At 34.6% G+C, this 8,985-nt stretch overlaps 1 pseudogene; it reads right to left on the reverse strand.

Annotated features, from left to right (window-relative positions):
- Positions 1–553: 553 nt before the first annotated feature.
- LOC142620903 (TMV resistance protein N-like) lies at positions 554–8,782 on the reverse strand (annotated as a pseudogene).
- Positions 8,783–8,985: the final 203 nt, after the last annotated feature.

Consider the following 8,985-nt stretch of genomic DNA (forward strand, 5'->3'; position numbering starts at 1 on the left):
CCAACATTTTCAGGACTTGCCTTGTTGCTTGTTGATATTGTATGATAACATAGGTTGGAACAGATGTCATAGTATTCACAGTAAAATCAGTGGCCAATGAATAGCAAAAACAAATTACATTTTGCTTCTACCGAATTACAAGCCCTTAGCCTCTTATGCATCCAAACAATTTCTTAAAACGAGTTTAAATCATCACCCAACAGCACATTTTATCTCTTTACTTTGTTTTGCCTTTTCAGCTGGAGAAAAAAAATTAGTTTTGGAAATGCCAACTAAGCATTACTCCTATATAATAGTCTATTGCCAATATATGCATAAACTAATTATGGCAAGTGAAACATGCAGGTCTACCATCACCTTGATAGAGACTAGATTCAATTTTTAATTCAAGAAGCAGATTAAATTATAGCACTCCTCTGGAGTGGTTGAGTCAGCAGCAACCATAGAACCTTTAAGTTCATGCATTTTAGACATAAGCCGATCTACTGAATCTGAAAACAGGCCAGGCATACTATGAGGTCAAACGGAAAACCAATTCGTGTGCAGACACACACAATACAGATTACAACAAATGATGAAGTTCCACAATTGTAAATCTTCCAAATGACACCTCAAACACCATTTTTACATTATAGAGTCTCTTGATTATATTAAAACACTATATGTATCATACAAATTCACTTGAAAAAAACCAGAATACAAAAATTTTAAGACTCGAGCTTCACTTCCTGCATTTTCATACATTACAACACCATTTCCAATGTTTGTTTTGTCACTGGATCCTGAAATGCAAGCAACTTCAAATTTCAACATTTTGATGTAAAAAGAAAATGAGAATGGAGTTCAATGTAGAGAAATATACAAGCAAGAAACTCAAACAAATTAGATTACAAGTAACTGCACATCATTATAATATAGTGAAAAAGAAATGTCAAAACACCAAAAACACTCAACTCTGTTAAACTTGGCCAAGGTCAAATTTCTCTTGAACTTGAAGAGAATACTGTATACCTTAGTTATGCATGCGGCCGCTAAAACATTTAGATTTGCTAGATCTCACTAACAGCAACAACAAGAGGTGATGAATGTGATGAAAGGATAATTTGATAGCTGTGAAAATCATTACCTGTGACAGTTATTACCAGATAAAGAGGCCACACAATACCTTACTGTTTGCTAAAACTCTACATATTACCATGCTGTTAGAAGAGTTTGGCCCACACTTGCACCATCAAGGTTGGCCAACTACTAGCAATTGAATCTTCAATACTCGAAATTGATGCTTATGTATTTTATTGGTAGTCAAGCCTTATTTTGATTTTGTTAATATATTTCAAGGAGTAATGAGTTTGATTCTATTTATTAAATGCCAAACTCCCTTCCAAGGTGAACTTGAAGCAGAATCTAAAAGCCCCTTCTTAAAATCACGATGAGAAATTGCATAAATAAGCACTAAAAACCAACAGCCTGCCTGCACACCTCCCACCTCAGCCAAGCCAAGGAGCACACCACTTCATTATTGTGTAATGTACCAGCTTAAACTACCAAAACTGTCTTAAACTTAAATACAAACCCAAAGCCGAACATCATTTTACAAAACCAACATTATAAATGGTAGTTTACCTGCTCAACCAGAGCCACCATAGGGGCCAGAAAGACGTGTGCTATTCTGGGACTTACTTATCATGTGACCCAGCTTGTGGATAAGCAGTACAGCAATGTGGGCATTCTGACAACCTGTCCTAAATATACAGTTAAATTCTCCTCCAAAGCTTTTTGACATAGCTCCAACTGGTACCTTCAGAAAACATATATACAAGACAACATAATCCACAATAAGCTCCTCCTATTTTCTTGGTAAAAAAAAAAAAAATCATTTTATGTCAAGGAAAGAAATTGCCAGCAAAGCCAAACAGACTGGCTTGCTTGAGCAGTCCTTATATGTTATGAAAACAAAAACCATAACAAAGCATAAACCCCAGCATTTTGTCACTCGTCCAATTTCTATGAAAAATGAAGGATAAGATAACAAAATATATATGTTCCAAAGGGAATTTCAAAACAAGATAGAATTTCAAAAGATTTGTACCCTTTCTATGTTAATTTTCCTCAAGTTTCCTTGCTGCCAAACGGAGAAATAGTCACACACAAGAGACAAATGTGAAAGGAAAAAAGGATAAAGTTTCTGGGAAAGAAAAGGAAATTAAATCCACATGAGAAAAAAAGTAGATAGATGAAAAAAGATACTTTCTGGCAATCTTTCTGGGATCTTTTTCAACCATGTTCAGCATCAGCCCCAGATACAAAAAGACGGTGTAGTGGGTGGTGGTAGTGGCACCAAAGCCCATGCTACTGGCAGTAGGACAATGTCTCTGCCGTCCAGTGTTGCATGGCTTCTTTATCTGATATTGGTTTCTGAATGACAAATAAGGTTATGAGAAGTTTAAGTCAACAGGTAAACTAAATCAATAAAATAGAAGTTTGTGCTGGGTACATTGATAAAGATGATTCTGATCAACAATAACACAATTAAAGATATTCAATTGATAGAAGATAGTCCATTGAAATTTGAAAACGAAAAGGCAAAATTTCAACAGCATTCTAATCAACAAAACTTAACAAAATTCATCATAGCCTCAGAGATCATTAATAATACAACTGAAAAAAACCATTGGCTCCATTTCAGATTTCAAAAGGGTTAATTTAGTGAAAGAAAAAAATGGCCCAAATAAATGGGATGCATCTCCCATGGAAACTTGTACTAGTAAATACCATAAATAGAGCAACAAAAGGGCTGATTTTACCCTCTAACATAATTAAACAAAAATGATGAACACACAATCAGTCAACAAAGTTCAATAACTTCATAGTATCCAGTTTGGGGCAACTAGCAGAAACAAAAATCACAAATTAGTGAATTACTGAAGTAAAATGGCCCTTGACATAATTTTTTTTTTTTATAAAAAAAATGCAAGCATATGCCAACGAATTTAGAAAGAAAAAGATTCTAAAAAAAAAAAAAACTTAAAGAGCAAAAAGAAATATACAGCTACGAAAAAGTTCATAGCGAGAGAGAGGGTAACTCACACAAAAGTCACGAAAAAAACAGGTTTATCAGCCTCGCAGATTCATCACAGCTACCACTTTCACTGGAATTCCTCTTCCACTTCCTCCTTCACCTCCTCAGAATCAGGGTTACCTTGACCTGGTGTACATAAATTCCCAAGCCAGTTTCCCAAACACAGCACAAGACTTTGAATTAGATTAGGGGGTTGTATCCACTTTGGGTGTGGTGCTTCTCCACTAGGTCCAGCCTCATCACGACTTCGCTTAATATTGGTATCTAAATCATCCACATAAGGAGTGATGCTGCAGCTGCTAGGCCAAGCCTTAGTTTGCTTGAGATCTTCTATGTCCTGTTCGAATACCAAGCTGGCCCCGCATTTTGTAATCTCCAAGCCCGGACCTTCGATTTCAAATTTAACCTCAATCTGGCTGAGTCCATTAGCATCGACTGGTATCAATTTTTCTTTCCAGTTCCCAAAGGAGATGAAGTCTCTAGAGGGTAAATAAAACTGCAAAAGATGATACGATTCAATCTTACCAAATTCCTCAGATAATAAAAGGGTCATCGTGTCAATTTCACATCCGTCGGCGTTTATGGAACAACGAAGCTCATGCGTGGAGGAACCAAAAAAACCCACAGAACAATTCCCAACGAGTTGAAGTTGGTCAAATGGATGATGCTGGCGGAATACAAAAACAACACACAGAACAATTCCCATCAATTTGTTACATAATAAATCCGAAGAAGGCAGTTGCAGATTCACTAACGCCCCCACATTTTTGTGGCTAAGCCATTTCGGAATTTCGCTTCCAGGAATAATAAGACCGTAGTGCCGTACTTTTAGCTTAACGTGTCTCTGAAAGTAAAAATCATAATGCTTAGAACCTCTGTCACATGCAATAGAGAGAGAGAGAGAGAGAGACCTGGTAATGAATGATATTACGTCTTAGCATTCCAAACAACTCATCACTATTTTCTTGATTTGCAATCAATTTGACGCAATTGGTAAGATCAAGCCCCGGCACAAATTCGTCTTCTGGTCTTATTGATAATGTTTCCAGTGAGGTACAACATCTTGCACCAATAGCCTCAATTTTTAATGGAAGCTTTGGCAACGATCGAAGGCTTGTGCAAAAATTCAACAGAAGAATTTCTAGATCTGATAGTTGCATCATACTTTTAGGAAGGCAAACAAAATTATTTCCCGCTAGATTTAATTCTAATAAAGACGACAAATTGCCAATATCATCTGGGATTGTCTGAAGATTACAAAAACTTAGATCCAATTTAGTCAAAGAGCATAAATTTGATAAAGAATGCTCTAACATTACCATGGGATCTAGACTTCTTCGTTGAAAGTTGATGAGCTTATTCGATGATTCAGGTGATAACCCTTCACATCCATGAAGAGACAGTACTTTGAGATTTTTTAAGAGATTGATAGATATAGGTAGTGCTTTTATAGCAGTTCTACTCACATTTAGCTCCTCCAAGCTTTTCAGATTTTCCAAATTCTTTGGAAATTCATCAATTTTTGGGCACCCAGATAAAGTGAGAATTTTTAGAGACATCAAACTACAACAAGCATTTGAAAGGCTTGAAATTTTTTTGCAATCTCTTGGATCTAATTCAATAAGGCCAGTTACATGCTTCATTAATAATGGTAGGTCTTTTCTAGGAGTCACATTCAAATAAAGTTTAGACAAACGTGGTATATTTTCCACAATTTCTGGAAACTTCTCCAGTCTTGAACAATCACCAAGATCAAATATTTCAAGAGCTTCTAAGCAGATCTTGTTAGGAAGACTTTTGAGGCATTTGCAACCATTAAGATCCAGTTGAATAAGCCATTTGAGATTTCCAAGAGATGCATGAATCTTAGATAGTCTTGTACAACCTCGAAAAATCAACATCTTCAAATTTGGGGCTCTACTGAAGTTTGGAGTCTCGATCAAGTTTTGAGAGTAACTTAGGTCAATAACTTTTAATTCATCTAAAATCTGTTATAAAACAAAAAATAATTAGATAAAGTCAAGCCTATATGAAATGGAATAAATTACACATTTGTTTAAGTGGAAATCTTACCATAATTTCTTTCCATAGTTGTTTGATGCCACTGAAACACATTCTCAATTCAACAAGTTTGTTTGGTTGGAAATTGGTTGGCATGGATTTTAAATGATATCCATGCCATTCTAAAACTCGCAACTCATTAGAAAGATAGGTGAGGCCTTGTAAAAGTTGCACATTACCTCTAAAGAGGTCTTTTGAAGGTTGCACATTACCTTTAATGAAGTCTTTTGGATGCTGCACATTACCAATTTTTAACAATCTTAGTTTTTTCATATTTAAGAAGGCTTTTGCACTCAAGGTTTCCACTTTTTGAATAGGTGCAATTAGCATTATGCTTTCAACTTCCTCAGTTCCCTAATAACGATCGACAATGAAGTTAGAATAATTGGCAAATGATTAGAAGTGTTCATAATAATATATTTATTCATTCAAGTTTAGATCTAGATTAGTCAACTTACAGTACTATTCTTCAATACATGAAGGGCATCCTCATAAGAACACAACCTACTTCGTCTACCAGGCTCTTTAGGGGATTTACAACGAATAATTTCTTGACCTATTTCTTGTAGCAAATCATGCATCCACAATGTTCCATGGTCACTAATGGTTATGAGAGATTTTTCCATAAGAACACCGAGATTGTAGTCTAGACTATCTCCCATGCAATCTTTGTTCTCTCCTTTGAAAAAACATGCAATATCTAAAAACAATTCTTTCTGTGTATATGTTAGCCCATCAAAACTAATTTGAAGTATATCCCAAATTTTTTTATTAGGTTCTTCTTTTAGTTTATCTAGGGCACTTTTCCATTCTTCTGTTCTTTTAGCAAACAACAAAGAACCTAAAACTTTAAGAGCTAAAGGAAGGCCTTGAGCATAATTCACAAAACCCTTAGAAAAATCCACATAATTTTCTTCAGGGTAAGGTTTATTGAAAGCTCTCCAACTAAAAAGCTGCAAAGCATCGTCATTACTCATCCCCTTAGCACTATATATATCATTCACACCACATCTTTTCAATAAATGACTATCTCTGCTTGTTACAATGATTCTACTCCCTGGACCAAACCAATCATGCTTCCCTGCTAATGCTTTTAATTGTTCATCTTCATCCACATCATCAAGAACAATAAAAACCTTTTTATTATGTAGTGTATTCCTCAGAAGATTGATTCCCTCAGGAATATTTCATATATTTATTTCACTTTCCATGAGGATCTTGGAAAGAAGTTGTTTCTGTAAAGAATCCAGACCCCGAATTTTAGTTTCTTATCTAATATTAGCAATAAAGCTGGTAGCTTCATAGTTATGAGAAATTCTTTTATAAATTTCTTGTGCAAGAGTTATTTTGCCTATTCCACCCATCCCACAAATCCCAACAAAACGAACACCATCCAACCCTTCAGCCAAGTATGAATCCAACATTTCCTCCACACAAGAGTCCATTCCAACAAGGTCCTCATAAACACTTGAGAATTTACAATTCAACTCACTAAATATTCTTATAATGATTTCTTTGATAACTGTTGATTCATGTCTGCAAAGAAAATAGACACACACATACATACAAAAAAAGAAAAAAGAAAAAAAAAAAAGATGAGGCAATGCTAGCCATGTTGAGTGGGGAAAAAAAGCATTCAGCTTAAGCAAAATCATAGCTTTGTTCAGTGTAATATGGCACTGTAACTGAGGTTTGAATTTTTTTTTTTTTTTTTTGTCACATCATACGGTCGTTAATTGAGAGCCATGTGCGTGTTTATGACTATAAGAGTTTAATGAGTTGAAAGTGCCTAATTATATTAATTCCTCTACTGTATGTTTCTTGGATTGCTATTTTCCAAAATTTATTTCATAAAAAAAATCTGCATAATTCTACTTTTTGCCTAACCATTTGCCCTAGACATTTTTACCAGCTTATCAAGGCAATTCTGCAAGAAACGTAAACTATAAAAAGGAGGCAAGTATTCAAATGAAGACATTACGGGTAGATTGTAAAAACCAAAGTTATGTAAACTCCTCAAGTGACTAGTAGAATGTGGATTACTAAGGTTTTTTTTTGACCTAGCAAACAGGATGTGTTGGGTTAAGTTCAAGGTGAGTAAATCGGATTAAGGCTAAAATGCGTCATTCTAAAAAAATTATAAACGGGTTGGGTTGATTAGGTCCGGGTCAACCCGTATTTTTTTACATGTAAAAAATGAATAAATGATCAAAAAATTACTAAATGTCGAAAATAGCAAAATAGCCAAGAACAAAAGTTAAATAATACTTAGATTCTTAAGTTTACAAAATTCAAAGTTCAAACTAATGATATCATCATCACTATAAAAGTTGGGTTCTTTGCCGTTAAGAGCCATGAAACAATGTAACTTTGCTCTTTTAAAAAAAATTATTTCAATAAAAAAGTCCATAAATTAAACAATACGTTTTTAGAATTTTTTTATTTTCTTTTAAAGAAATAGAACAATAAGCATCCATAACTGTAGTTGCATTCTCAGTTAATAACTTAATAGCGTTGCATCCCTTTGACACTCCTTCTCTCAAAAAAAGACTTTGTTCCACTTGGAGACAGTGAAAGAGATGTAGGTTCACTTGCCATAGATGTGACTGACATTGGCAAGGATATTATGAGTTTTATTGCAAAACTTTGAGGTTTAGAACAATACTTTGAGCCTTTTATCACACCAAATGATGCGGAGATGTTATTTCAATTTGAGCCTTTTCTCCTTAGATTTGATCAATTGTTAGTCCTGTAAGTTTTATTTTTTTCATTTTGATCCTCTAAATTCACAATTTTTGTCACCATTAGTCTTTCCTCCATTTCCTAAAGTTAAGAATGACTAATGGTGACAATAAATATGAATTTACATGATAAAATGACAAAAAAAAAATGATACTTTTATGACCAAAATGACAATTGACCAGATATATCTGATCTAGTTTGTATTTAAAATAAAAAATAAATTTTAATTTTTTTTTTTGGTTTGAAAATTTATTTTTTATTTGTTAACAAGAGTTATGGATAGATTAACGGTGACATAAAGTATGAACTTACAGAACCAAACTGACGAAAATGAACTTAAAGAATCAAAATGACAAGTGACTAAATTTAATGGATGTAATTTGTATTTTTGCCAAGTTCTTACCTATCCTTTAAATCCCATCCAGCGAGATTAGCAACTTTTGTCAAAGCAGCTTTCCATGTTTGAACATTCCCTATGCAATCCTTGAGACGCTCTTCATGCAATGCAAAGGCTTCTACAAAAGTCCCCCTTTGATTCCGCACATCACTAGGATCCACATAGTGGAAAACAGGCAGAACTACTAATTGCGTCTTTTGCATGCACTCAACAATATTTGTTAGTTCAATCAAGCACCACCTGGAAGAAGCGTAGTCTCTTGAGGGAATAACAACAGCAAATCTCGATTCTTCTATTGCTTTCAATAGCTCTGGGGCAATGAATGTTCCCCGCTTGAGTTTTTCATTGTCCCTAAAAACAGATATGCCTTTTCGTTTCAGATCAGCATATAGATGGTCTGTAAATTTTGTGCGGGTGTCTTCACCTCTAAAACTAAGAAAGACATCATATTTGCATCTGCGTGAAGAAGAAGAAGATGATGATGATTGAATAAAAGCCATGAAGGAAATGGATGTGCAATGAGCTAAATATATTTTACAACTTTAGGAAATTGCAAGTGTGATTGAAAAATTGCAGGGCTACTTGCGCACCGACTCTAATAGAAAATGAATTTTTCGACCCATGATTGCCAGTCCCCATGTCTCACTCACACTTACTACCTAGCGTTATTTTAAGAGAGTTCAAATCTTCTATCCCACTCTTCCTG

Source organism: Castanea sativa, chromosome 12 (assembly GCF_040712315.1).
Source record: "Castanea sativa cultivar Marrone di Chiusa Pesio chromosome 12, ASM4071231v1".
In the NCBI taxonomy this organism is placed as follows: Eukaryota; Viridiplantae; Streptophyta; class Magnoliopsida; order Fagales; family Fagaceae; genus Castanea; species Castanea sativa.